The sequence below is a fragment of the Haemaphysalis longicornis genome, unplaced genomic scaffold (assembly GCF_048455015.1).
Source record: "Haemaphysalis longicornis isolate Haplotype H1 unplaced genomic scaffold, Haemaphysalis longicornis Haplotype H1 scaffold_7, whole genome shotgun sequence".
NCBI lineage: Eukaryota > Metazoa > Arthropoda > Arachnida > Ixodida > Ixodidae > Haemaphysalis > Haemaphysalis longicornis.
This window is the reverse complement of record NW_027526422.1, coordinates 153,442,907-153,456,999: the sequence shown is the minus strand read 5'-3', so window position 1 is coordinate 153,456,999 and position 14,093 is coordinate 153,442,907.

Genomic DNA, 14,093 nt, shown 5'->3' with positions numbered 1-14,093 from the left:
GTTCCAGTAAAAACATCTTGAAACCGGCCTTTGGCATCGCAGATACCTTGCATAGTCAATGAGACCTGATTGTGCCTGTTTCCATAGGTTGACTTCACCTTGTTATTTGGGCAACGCATAGGTATGTATGTTCCATCGATGCAACCAATGACATTGGGGAAGCCAGCGATCTGAAAATTGAATGAGCCACAACGTAAAAAATTGTGCGGTATAATATTCTGTAAGAGGTACGTGTAATGCACTGGTACGTCCCTGCTGTGCAGATAAGCACTGCATAAACTGCCAAGTGTGGTGGAATCTTGTGGCGCACATATATATTTGTACTGAGTGTTTCTAGTCGAGAGAGCCTGCCAGCTTATACTTTGCTACCTATTACACATATAGATCATGCAAAGGTGCTCACTTTCTCAAAAGCTTCAGCCAAAGCGGCCTTGTCGCTGCCAAAGTTGATAACATCTGGAGCGATGTAGCAAAGAAATTGAAGAACTCTTTCAATTACTGCAAGCAGCGTGGACTCCGCCATGTTGAAGAGAATGGCCACTTCTCGCATTGATGCCTTGTTGCTTGCATACCTAGCAAAAAAAAAAAAAAAACCACATTGGCAGGTCAATGTACACAGGTGAGCACTACGTTCGTCATTGCCTATCCCGCCAAAACTGCCAGGCTACCAACTGCCTAATGAGCCAGCTTTCGCATAAAGCGTAGTCACACCACCGCGAATAGAGCCTGCCTGCTTGCTACAGAGTTGCGGGTAAGTGATTTCTGCTCTGAAAGACCCTAAATTCTAGATATAAAATGTGTCAGTTAAAAAGAAAAGGTGTACAATGATGCAATCACTCCGCATCGCTCATGCGCCTTTTTAGCGCTACAGTTTATTGAAAGCTGCACGACCTCTAAAATGGTGCCCACTTCCAGTGGTAATCCGAAAAAGAAGCGTGAATGTGCACAGCGCGAAAAGAGGGTTGTACAGCCTTCGTTTTCTCCCACAGGCGCGGCTTACCAGGGGGTTTTGTACTCCGATATACACGGAAGTGAAAAAAATTGATGCTGCGGAGATCATTGCGCGAAGTTGCTCTTTCAAAAGAATCAGGCATCGCAGATTCAAGCCGAACAACAGCAGTAAGCAAACATGAGCACAGAAAAAAAAAGCCCATTACCATCGAACCACGTGAAGCTATCAAGCTCCTAGCTCACACGCAAATCGTAACTCCTTGCATATCTACAATTTACAAGCTTACCAAAGGAACGAAAGAATGTGCTCGTCCGGTCTTTTTGCAGGCGAGCCACCACTACGTCTGCCTGACGGGCAAAAGATGGACTCTTCAAACTTCTGAATCAGCTCACAGCACGCCTTTCGTGGTAGGCGGAAGTTCCTGCGAAACTGTTAAAAAAAATAAAACCGATGTTACTGTTTGATACATTCGTTGTAGGCGATTTCTTACCTCTTTCTCCGAGTAAAAGTTCACTGCCGTGTCCACGTAGTTGTTCACCTTCGGTATCTTGGACGGCACAGTGAACAACTCGGCGAACTTCGTCGCGTATATCCGAGCGTCGTCGTCGTCCGAGCTAGTGTCGGTGCTGTCCTCCGTGCTAGCTAGAAGCACCGACGGTGTCCCCAACGCTAAGCACACTCGCTTCGACATCACAAGAACTGGAGGCACAGCTAGTACGCGAAGCACAAGGGGAATGCAGTCTGCGCAGCCCACCACAAGCCTTTCACCGCCTACCGAACGTCGCATGTCCTCCATGCAATAGAGAAAGAGATGATGCAACAGCGAGATGGGCTCACGTGACCCAGCAAAACCGGTCACGTGACCTCATCTCGCCGGGGGCGCGCAGTTGCTCTGGCAGTCGATGTCGGAGCGCATTGGAGCGCTCTGAGCGAGAGGCGCACGATCTCAAAGAACCAGCCGAACGCTCTCAGAGCGCCCCATTTCAACCAGCCGAATACGCTGCCCCATTCGAGAGCGCGTTAGAGCGCCCAAAAACGACCAGCCGAAGATACCATAAGAAACTCTATGGGGGAGCATCTTGACTTCCAGGTCGTGCGGGAAAGCCACCCGTCTCGCATGTGGGAGCTGCCGCCGGGCCGCCGCGCCAGCGGCAGATGCGAGGAGGAGTGGCCAGGAGTGGCACAGACAAAAACTGGCGCAGGATTTTCGGCTGCTTATCAGCTGAGCGGCCGCCGTTACCGCCGCATCTGCAACTGCCGATGATCGGTTGAGCGGAACTGACTATATACGGGGTATTGTGCTCAGCACTGAAAGCGGGCTTTCCTGTCGGACTGGAACCCGCGGCATGTGGCAATCAGACGCGCAACTCTTGCGCTAAGCGATATGCAGGAACTCTTAAGTTTCAGTGAATCGAATGCCGCTACGTCTGCTCTGCTGGCATTTATCTTTTGGCGCGGGTGTTTCTCGAACCGTCGATTTACATCGATAACACCGTAGATAAAAGAAGACTATTCTAGGCTAGTGGCGTTATGGCGAAATATTCTCCCTATCAATAGAGATAACCCATGCGGCATAAGAAAGAAAAAAAGAAACATGCCTGGGACAGAGATAACACAGCCCGGTGCAGCGGGGCAGAAAAAGCAAAAACACAAACAAACAAATCTAATTCGCGGCACTATTATCACCCACAAGCGGCAGAAAATTATTGCCCATACTGGAGCAGGCGAGAAGGTGCTGTTATTTTATCAAAGGCCGAGGTTGCACAAGAACTTATCCCACGTATCTGTGCCACGTTATCTGTGCAATGGCTTAACGCGTTTCACCGTTACCACCAAAAATGAAAAAGAAGAATCCCACGCTTTTTACAGGGAAAGGAATCGGTTTCGTCCACTTGACACAGCCGCCAGTCAGTTTTGCTACGGAGAGGGATTGTGAACTTGAACCTGTCAGCTCGGGAGAGAGGTAAGGCCAATTCAGCAAAATATTTCAAAAAGTGACTGATGAAATCGTAAATATTCAACGCAAAGATTAGCTGAGTAAGAAATAAATTTCCGTCACACACAAGAGTTGCGTTAAAACACAGCCCATTTGTCAGTGCCAGTAATAATAAATAAAAAAAAAATAAAGGACGAAATTGAAGATAATTCCAGTCGAAACGTCGAGGAAAATTGATTGATTGTAGGGTTTAACGCGCCGACGCAACTAAGGCGATGAGGCGCGCCGTAGTGGAGGGCTCCGGATTAATTTTGACCACCTGGGGATCTTTAACGTGCGCCAAAATCTCGTACACACGGGCGTTTTTGCTTTTCGCCTCCATCAGAAAAGCGACCGCCGCGGCCGGGAATCGAACCCGCGACCTCGTGCTCAGCAGCGGAACGCCTTAGCCACTGAGCCACCGCGGCGGGTGCGTCGAGGAAAAGCTGCGGAACAAAATGTGTTCACTGTATACTCAGTTTAAAACTCCCGTTAACATCTGAAAAAGCATGCACACTTCCAGCGAAATTCAGAAATAAGCACATACATGATGGAGTATCGGAGAACGCTGTTGGCTTTATTAGACCCAGCGCGCCGTGTCCTGTAAAAACGCAATTGGCATGATTGTTGCACAGGCACTTCAAGTGATGCTATTTTTGCAAGGGGCCTCACTTTTCCCGCGCATGAACAAGATGCGCCCATCTCCCCAGTAGAAAGGATATCTCCCTCAGTAGGATCACCTCACATGGTAAGTGAGCACACATTCCTTTGCGTACTTGAGCACTGCATGCGTGACCACTTTTTGCCGGTGATACACTAACGAAAAGAGCTGTAATTTCCAGGGAGCGTATGTCCGGAAAAATAACGGGGCAAATATATTCTTAGATCCATTGCAACGGGGAACATACGGCGAATGAGGGACCGAGAAATGGCCACGCGATCATGCGCTACCATACAACGGTAGGCATCACCTGCAAAGAATTTACTTTTATGCTAGGTCACAGTAGTTCGGCTGCATGGGTATGCGAAGTAAGATATTTGCGACGCAGCCTTTTCGGCTCGCCTTACCTCTTCTTGAATGCAGGCTCACAGTGATGTCCTCTACCATGAGCCCACTTTCCATTACGCAACACTACCACTGCGCCAGGAATTTCTACTGGGATGTTCCCCGAGAAATTCTGGCGCCAGAATGCACGCCGCAGCACACCCAAACGACGCCCCCCTTCATTTACGAGGGCCGCAACCGCGCTGTCGCAACACTTTCACTACCGCGGGCATCTGTACCATGAAGAGGGGAACCCCTGCAACCGTGCCGCCGGTTGGCGTAAGAGCCACTTTTGTATGTGGCTACATACGAAGTAGGATTGCTGCTGCCGTTCCATTATACAGACTGTCGGGGCTTCCTCTTTATCACGCCTTTCAGCAGACGACCCTGATCATCATCATTTTCATTCTGGTCATCACGAGATGTCGGGTCCTCTTGTGGCTACGTTGGGTCGCCCCGTTTCACCCCGTTCATTATGGTACCACCCAATTCATACGTGTCACTCCACTCTGACCATCACGTCGCAGTTGGAGGGCCCAAAGGTCCAAGGCAACAGCGGGCTTGTGGCCCACCTCCTGAGCGATTGGCGCACCACATACCGGTTTCAATTTAACGTATTACGGCAAGGTGACCGTAAACGAGGTAACGACGAAAGCATCGCGCGGAGAAAAGAAAGACCAGGGTTGAAAAACTAGCAAACGTCCCGAGCGAAATCCCGAGCGAAATCCCGAGCGAAAGAGACCTTCGAAGAAAGCAGAAACTTTCTCGGAAGACTCTCATAAGCGTAAGCTTGTCTGGCGATTCTGCTGAGGTAAGTCGGTGACACTTCAACGTTGCAATAGCGAAGGGGGTGCACTATTCCAGATTATGTTTTGCGCAGTGGAATTACATTGATTGGATTGATTACGAGGTTTTAACGCGCCGGCGCTACATAGGTGATGAGGCGCGCTGTAGCGAAGGGCTCCGGATTAATTTTGGACCACCTGAGGATCTTTAACGTGCACCGAAATCTCGAACACACAGGCTTTTTCGCTTTCTGCCTCCATCAGAACAGCGGCCGCCACGGCCGCGGCAATAGGATTACAGAGGCTTCAGGAGTATGCGTTGTGGAATGCTACGGCAAGCAGCGCCGGTGGCCTAGCCGGGTATATGTCCGGAGGAAACGTGCAAGCATCCCCAAATACTAATTTATATTGCCTAGCAGACATCTCATCACTCCGTAAGGCATAAGTTGAGTTCCATTTCGTTATTTTCGTACTAAAAACAAGAAATGGCTACATATCTATAAAGACACTGACTGACAGACCGATAGACCGAATGACCGACCGACCGACCGACCGACCGACAGCTATAGATGCTGACTCAGGCTGGATTCATGAAAAGTATATTCGAAAAGGAGGAAAAGGGGAAAATTGTGTTTTTCGTGATTAGCTTGCTTTCCCGTTGAGATGTCGGTGTGGTCCATGCTGGTATGTGTTATCTCTCCAAGCATCTAACATGGAGTTCATGGTTTCGGCTTAAAAAAATCTCTGTTCGAATAACTTGAAGTAAGCAGTAAATTGTGCGTTCGTACGCATTTATCCTTATCTATTTTGTCTTGCGATATATCGAATTTGTTTTCGATATATCTAAAACAAATATCCAAACATCGATACATCGAAAACGGCCTAACAGGCGATATCAACTCCAGGTCAAGTCCAAGTCCAGCTGCTTTCATCAAGTCCAGCTGCTTTTACTAGAGGCTTGGAATTGCTGGAAGGTATTCTAACCATGCTCGAGATACTTAGCTTGGCTGGGTTTATAAAAATTACGCCCCTCTGACAGTGACTGAGGTTAAAAGGTGATTTCATGAATTCCCGATCATATCGGACAGGCGTTCTGATATCAAACTGACTTTCGATGATATAGGTGACCCGTTCGAATGTTTAGAAACTGCTTTAGGGTTTTTTTCTATCCGCAGTGAACTAATTGAGAAGAAACGAATAATTCAATATGTGTTATACCCGGCGGTATATTGCCACTTCTGGGTATCGCAGGGTTCCATCGCATGTTCTTATATAAAACTTCGTATGTCAGTCTTGCGAGAGCATATTTTGCATCGAATCTGGTTTTATCATTTACGTTTAGTGCCCAAGTTTTAAAATTGCCGGAACTTGCTAACTTCAAAGCACACTTGCGAATGCGTAGAAGGCATAATAGACACTGATCATTCACTTAGAGTAGACAAACAAAAATACCAGCGACGCCACAAAACTATTTATGTGTGTCTTTATTCTTCGGAGCAGCAATAAAACACCCTGTGGATAAGCATACATCTGGTGCAACTGCCGCTACCATTAGGGACTGCAGCCCAAATGGAGCTTTTTTGGCAGCTTTGGAGCGAAATACTCTTGGTCCCATATTGGAAAACTTGGAGTAAGACACGTGTGCGTGTATCGCCCTAATGGCTCCCGGAAATCAAGTGTGCAAACAAATGGGCTTTCAGAGATACGCACAACCCAACTATTCTATTGCTTTGCTATTTTAGACAAAGGAATGACGTACCATACATTTTAATTATGAAAAACTTATGCACGCACTTTTACGGGATTTAGGGTTTGAATGCCAGGCTCACCTTAACTCCATTGGAGGTTAATGCTTGCACATTGTCTGTTCGTTTTAAAATGGCCGAATGCCGGAGAAAATACGATCGTTGCCTAATTATTCTGTGCGCTAGCGCTGCACCCATCCCTTTCAAACTCGACAGCGTGCCCTTAATGGCTTAATCCTATCGTTGTGGGGCCCACCGAAGCTCGGTCGGTGGTTCTGCTTTTAGCAAATCAGGAAGCCTAAGCCTAAACATTACAGCGCTTTCATCAGTGGCGTCGCACAAATTGTAATGTCTTCGGCTCTGAGTGTGTTCATTGGAGGCCGTGCGCGCGGCAGGAGCCGGCCTTAAAACATAGACACAATTCAGAAGAGTACGGTAGGCGCTAGCATGCAGTAATTCCACGAAGGTACTAAATCAAAATAATCGGGGGCACAAAATGGGCTCCAGCAGCGCAGGACAGGAGCGGGTGGAGGTCGGCGGCAGAGGCCTTTGTTCTGCAGGGGGCCAAGATAGGCTGTTGACAATGATGATGATGATAATGATGAGCATGAATATTTTTTCACTGTTTTTGACAAATTAGTGTTCCTTTGCTTCCTAGTCAACGAAGTTGCGATGTATGTACTAAAGGCAAGCACGCCAAAATGTAAGGAACATTCTTATAGATTGGGCCGGGACGACTGTCTTCACTTCATTCTTAGTCCACTTAATCTGGTCTGCCAATACCTAGCATTGCTCTTTCAAAATGTTAGTGTAATTCTAGGTGGCGCACGTTTTACACTGGGTGGTATGCTGTGCTTAATTGCTTATTTTTTAAAAGAAAGCGCAGCCTACCAGGACAATTGTGGGAATATTGATGCTTTCGGGCCTGATTGTCTGCCTATAGAAAAGGATGTTTCACATACGCATAGGAGAAGCGAAATTACTTGATTGGGCAAAATTGTGCTAAAGCTTACAGGACAAGGCTGTGGTTACAAACAAAAGCTTAAAAGCGTTTTTACGAACAGAAAAAAGTTTCATCAGTTGAGTTGAAGAGTAGCTCTTTCCCTATTGTAGGATAATAGAAGCAGCTTGAAGCACCCACAGTGCAGGTTGTCGGAGCTTGGAGCACCAATTAGTGTTGAAAGTATGCATTTTTCTGCCAAGTACTTTTTTTATCACATTCTTCGAAGTGCGCGGGTCCTGTCTGACAATTGTAATTGAAGCTCGGTGTTTATATTACCACCGCAATCCCCAATATCTATGGTATGAGTGCATGCTGTGAAAGGCCCAATTTGAGGAGGCGGGCTCAGCTTACAGCCCTTCCCCTCAAACTTTCGCCACACAATTCTCCGTGTTTTTTTTTTTTTCTGTCTTTGCTCGCTCAGTTACAACGCCGTCGCCACCGCCACAGCACAGTAGCGGCCGCTGAAGTCCGGAGCACCAAATCGTTTAAGAGAACGCACAGGACGCAGTGCGGAATGCATCTGAATTATAAGCAGTTATTACGTTAATGTAGGCCCAGAAACATCAAGCATATTTGGGAAACGCCGCAAAGTGAGTGCAAGTTTTAGGTGAGCTGACAGAATAATCCCGTTGAAGAACATTTTGTTTTTCTCGGACGACAACGGAAGCTGAGGTAGCGCACACGTCACCTGTAATGTCTACCCGTAATGCCTGGACAAGCGTATGTGCACCTTCGTTGATTCTTTCAGCCCGCCCATATTACGGAAACGTCCAATTGATGTGCACTTACGCCAATGAAAACGAAGTTCTCAGCAATACAGCGTTGTTAAGACACTGCATTTTGACGGGCTGCATAAGAGTGATTTACTCATGATCGCGTGAGATAGTTACGCATAAGTCATGCCGCTAAGTACTTTTGCGCTGCTATTCCTAGCCTTTGGAGGCGCGCTTCGCGTATTTCGCAGTTACCGGCATCTTTATGTTGTTTTCCGGTAACTTGAGAAGGCTATCAACACCAAAGCCGTTGTAAGGAGGAAGTAAAGACATAGAATGGAACTGCTTAACAATAGTGTTGGTTTTATAGTTGGAGTGTCCTCCTCTCTCATGTCGTACCAGAATTTCTGGCAGTTCACTTATTATTTTTGTATTCCCGTTTATATACACTTTATTTCCTAAACAAGTATTTCAAGGGCATCATTATATTTCTTTTATTTACGAGCCCAGTTTTTTTTTCTCAGTTACCCCCGTTTCCTGGCCAATCCTGCTGAGTGGTTATGAGCCAGTCTCTTGGAACCAACCAACCAACCAATTACTAAAGTGGGAGTGGACTAAGTTTTTGCTTTCAGAGGACTTCAAAGTAATGTCTTTACAGCACATTTAAACTTCCACAAACGGAGTTAGAGTTAAATGGTCATTTCCGCAACCCTGGTATTGCGTTCTCAGTTCATTTCGCTGCTGTTCGCTTCATTGCAAGTAGAGAACTTTATTGGTGTCAGGGGCTGTGTATGTAAGCTCAATATGATGGGTTGCTTAGAGAAGGCAAGTGGTTGCAAAATTCATTCATGTGAGGGACGGAAGCTGATGCTTGATGATGATTTATCGACTTTGAGTTTGGGATACGAGAACTTCAAATGGATTGAATACCCATTAGAATTAAGTTGAAGGCTAATGGTAGGTTGATATCTTCTGGGAACACGCTACAAAGGAAAGCTGGTTCTAGCCCATCATTGCATAGCTTGAGACATGATTGCATACCTTGAGTGAAACTAAACCGCAGTTACTACTAATCGGCTAAGCAAGTGCTGCACTGAGGTTGCCAGTGGCAATTTAAGAAAAAGGGTATGGTAGACCTGCTTATGTAAGCTACCCAAATGATTCGTGTGTTACTGAACACTGATTCAATGTGACTGGCAACTGTTTAATGCAGCGAGCACCTCCACCGTGCTTTTTTTAACTGTTAGTCCGATGTATTTAAATCTTGGGGCGATCACGAGATATATCCTTATCATTATATTAGCTTTATCTAAGTTTGTATGGGCGAGAATGTCGGAGGCAATGTAATCTCCAAAGGGGCAGGCGAAGTCCCGTTTTGAGGTTCGACGGGGGGGTTAGTAAAGAGTTGTGAGTATATGAGAATGGCATGATGTGGCTTAGTGTTGTTGTGCGTAAACATTATGTACTTCATGAGGTAAGCATAACTGGTGTTAAGAGTAGTATATACACAAAATTGTCACGTACATTTAACTAGAAAACGTGGTAGGAACGGGAATTGAACCGAGGAACGGGCCGGCTCGTGCACTACTCCTCACGGACAACAGGGACGACACCGCATATACGCCACACAAAACAATGTTTTCGAGGTAAATATAAGTCAACGTACGTTCTGCAGAAGCGAACGCATTAAGGCTCCCCCTGGCGATACCCCACTGCTGCATCCCGTATTTGCATTGCCAGTTCTATTGCACACCTATAATGCAGGTTCGTAGCTTCTGGCTATAGAGTACCGGATCGCTTTTGGACTGGTCGCACAACCAGTCGACCGGAATTACCAACTACAGGAGCAGTCCCTGTCTGAAAATTACTGCAGCTTCACTGATTCTCATTTAGCTACGACATCAGCATATCCACCCGCAAATGCACACCGGATGGTTGGCAAGGGAAGATGACAGCTGCCGTCAGGCGCTTGGGGCATATCCGCCAATTCTGGTGGTTACAACGGCGTCAGTGTTACTGTCGCAATTACGAGTCTGATGCAGAACCAGCCGGCAGCCAACGGATACTTGAAAAACGTGTTTTGTACATTGACAAAGACAACTCTTTTTATTTGCAAGCAAAAGCATTCACTTATGGAGAACATCGTTTTACTAGGTTTGTAGCGATGACGCGATATTCCATCGGTCTATAAAGTTGGTTTTACTGTAGTAGGCGTAATAAAGCACGGCAAACTAGTTTGTAATCTGAGCTGTTGAACGGAAACTTTTATTGCTCCCTCCCAAGAAGCGGCCCATTCTTTAGAGGTGATACCTCCGCACGGGGCTGCTGGCGTATCCCGCTAACGTTAAGTAACAACACCGCGGACCACGAGTCCCCGTACCTAAATGGTGTCCGTTCGCAAGATGTTGAAAGGTGAATCTAAGAAAACACAAAGGCTGGTTTGCGGTGTATTGGTCAAGCGCTGGCTGCTGGGTTCTTGGTTTGTCCAGCAGGAAGGCAGGCCCTGTACAGTGCACAGTGCGACGGTTAACCACACTTACTATCGAACACATTATTTCTTTCCATATTTTTTTGGATAACCCAGACAGCTAATTGTTATTTTAAAAGTGGCCGCACCAAAGCATACTGAAAAACCTTTTAAGCAACATTTCACAGATTCATTGGGCTCCATCCACTGAAGACAAATGACTGGTTCAGAATCACTCGAGGAGGTACACAAGACTTGAATACTTCCTCGAATACAATGGTTTCTTCGAGAAATGCCAAGCAATGTTTATTTATTTATTCTTTATTTATTTATTTATTGGTACCCTCAGGGTAATACATTACAGATGGGAGTGGGTTTAAGAGAGAAAAAAGCATAAAAACAGGCAGGTATTTAAAACAATTACCAAGCTGGCTCGAGCAATGTAGAAGAAAATACTTAAGACATTTCTACAGGCATACAAATTTGTACACGTACATACATTTCGGGAGTAATACAGTAATTTAAATACATTTCACGCGTAAGTAATTGCGCGTGCACAAAACAAGACTTATTCAAGTAACACTACACAATGCAGAGCGAAACAAATTGACAAAGTCTCGTGGAAGGTGGTTCCAGTCATTGGACGTACGCGGGATGAATGAATTATGAAAAGCCTTAGTAATACAACTGATGACATCGACTTTGCTCGTGTGATCCAGACGCGATGATACATATGATGGCGAAGTGATTAAACAATCTCCCAAAGTGCTGTGTAAAAAAACTTTATGAAAGAGGCAGAGACGTGTGATTTTGTGACGTGAACTTAGTAGTGGAAGGCCCGAATTGTTTTTCATTGTGGTTACGCTGGTTGTTCGGTGGTAGTTTGAGTTACTAAAACGTGCCGAGTTGTTCTGAACCATTTCCAGCAAATGAGTAAGAGTTTCTGTGGAAGGATCCCATATGGATGATGCGTATTCAAGTTGCGAGCGTACGATGCTTTTGTAAAAATAAAGTTTTACGGACGACGAGGCGGAATGAAAGTTGCGTTTTAAATAGCCAAGCATGCGGTTAGCGTTGATGACGATAAATTCGATGTGAACTTTCCATGACAGGTCGGATGTAACATGAAGGCCTAAATTAAGATGAAATAGATTGCAGAGAGGTGCCGTTTAAGTGATATGAAAACGAGTTAGTAGCGGAACAACACATTCGCATGGATTTGCACTTGTCAGCGTTTAAGGTCATCTGCCACTTACCACACCAGGAAGAGATAACATTAATGTCATCCTGTAGCGCATGCGCATCATTAATTGTGGTTATTTCACTGAAAAGGACGCAGTCGTCAGCGAGTAAATGGACTGGGGAAGAAATACAGTTTGGCAAATCATTAATATAGATGATAAAAAGTAGTGGCCCTAATACTGCGCCCTTGAAGACACCCGACAGCACACGGTCAAATGAAGAGCTTTTCTCGTTAGCCACTACAAATTGTCGGTGGTTATTGAGAAAATTGTCAATCCATTTTAGTGTATTAGTATCAAGACCCAAATTTCTTAATTTTAGTAGGAGTAGTCGGTGCGAAACTTTATCGAACGCTTTCGCAAAATCTAAATAGACGCAATCAGCAGAACAAATACGGTCAAGAATACTATGCAGTTTGTGAGTGAATAGCAGTAGTTGCGTCTCGCATGAAAATGTCTTACGAAAACCGTGTTGTGCTGGATGAAAAAATGAATTAGATCCAAAAAAAGTTGCTATGTTAGAAAAAAGTATGTGTTCAAGGATCTTGCACGGAACGCTGCTAATTGATATGGATCTATATTTGAAAGGTGAATGTCTATACCCTGATTTAAATGCTGACACCACCTTCCTTATTTTCCAGTCCGATGGCAGTTCACCGACGTCTAGTGATTGCTGAAAAATGTTAGATAACATAGGCCTGGTTGGTTCATAACAGACCTACTTGTAGATCGTGAATGTTACGTAAACATTCTTTTGTTAAAAAGGAGCACTGCACGTCCGTATTTAATGTTTCAGCAAGCGCGCACAACCAATAAGTGCAGTTTTATTTCTTTCATAGTATCCTGCCAATTCTCAACGGAGAATATTTACATGGGAGGGGGGCAGGGAGTATACGGAGACTTTGTACGTTTCACACATGTTTAGCAGCAGGAGCAGAAAAAGAATAATAAAATAGGATGGGCAAAATCTTCCACACATAAAAAACATATGGTGAGTGCGAGGCATTTTTAGGAAAATAATTTAAACAAGACAGTAAATTGCACGTGCACAGTAAAGCAGTTACAAAAAGCACAGAAACAACGCCGCGGTGACAGAGTGCACGCGAAAAGACCATAAATAAAAAAAAAGGAAACGAGAAAAAGCACGGCGTGCAGCAATAAAATACAACAAACACTACAATTCAATGCATCACAATAGTGCGGAAGAGCTCTTGGAGTTCAGTGGCATCAGTTTGGGTCGCAATAAGGGCTAGTAAATCGTCCTAGTCATGCTCACGGGGAAGAGAGGCGTAATGGGAGTTTAACTTTGCTAGGATAACTCCTGCGCGGTAAATTACTTATGAAAGATGTGAAGTGCTGTGAAGTGCTGAGTTGTAATAGATTTTGTGGAATGGTTTGTGGAATAGTCCTAAAGCCCAATCTATATGCCCTGACCAAATAAGTGACTAATTAATGTAATCTGCAAATTTCCCCTGTTTAAGGGGGTCCCCGTTTATTGGTAACCCATACTCCTCCTAATTTCCGTAAGTACCTCTCGTAGACGGGCTCTAAATATTTCCGCAGGCACTGTCTTCTTGTGCGACACGTTTCATAAAGAGAACGTTTCGCAATTTTTAAAAAAAGCATGGTACCTCTGCATCCTTTATAAATTTTTGCAAACAATGTTATGTATGGCTCCTACACCCCGGGACCTCTCAAAAACTGCACCACTATGGGGGTGGGGTTCAGGGTAAATTGCTTTTTCATAATGTATGTTTTAAATGCAAGGCTCAATAAATTGCGCATATTTTCGATTTCCTGGTTCAGGGCTCGAGTGTGATCTATTGTTTAACAGCGCCTTTTAAAGAGGCCTTGAAAACAAATTACAAGTTTAGTTCAGCCCAAATATTGGCTAGCTGGCAATCTTCACCCAAATAACATGAGTAATGAGGAAAAGAGAAAATACGCGTGGAACATCCTAGCTCTGTTCAACACCGAAATCATGGCGTATTACGGGCGGCTCATTACGATTGGCTGAAGCCGGAAAACCCAACACAAATAAGCAGGGATTATAAGCTTACAGAACGAGCTATTTGAGAATAAGGTTAATGAGCGTTCTTTTTATCGCCGTAAAAATGGTGTGGCAAAAAATGAAACTTACGAACAAACACGTACACCGTTGCGTACG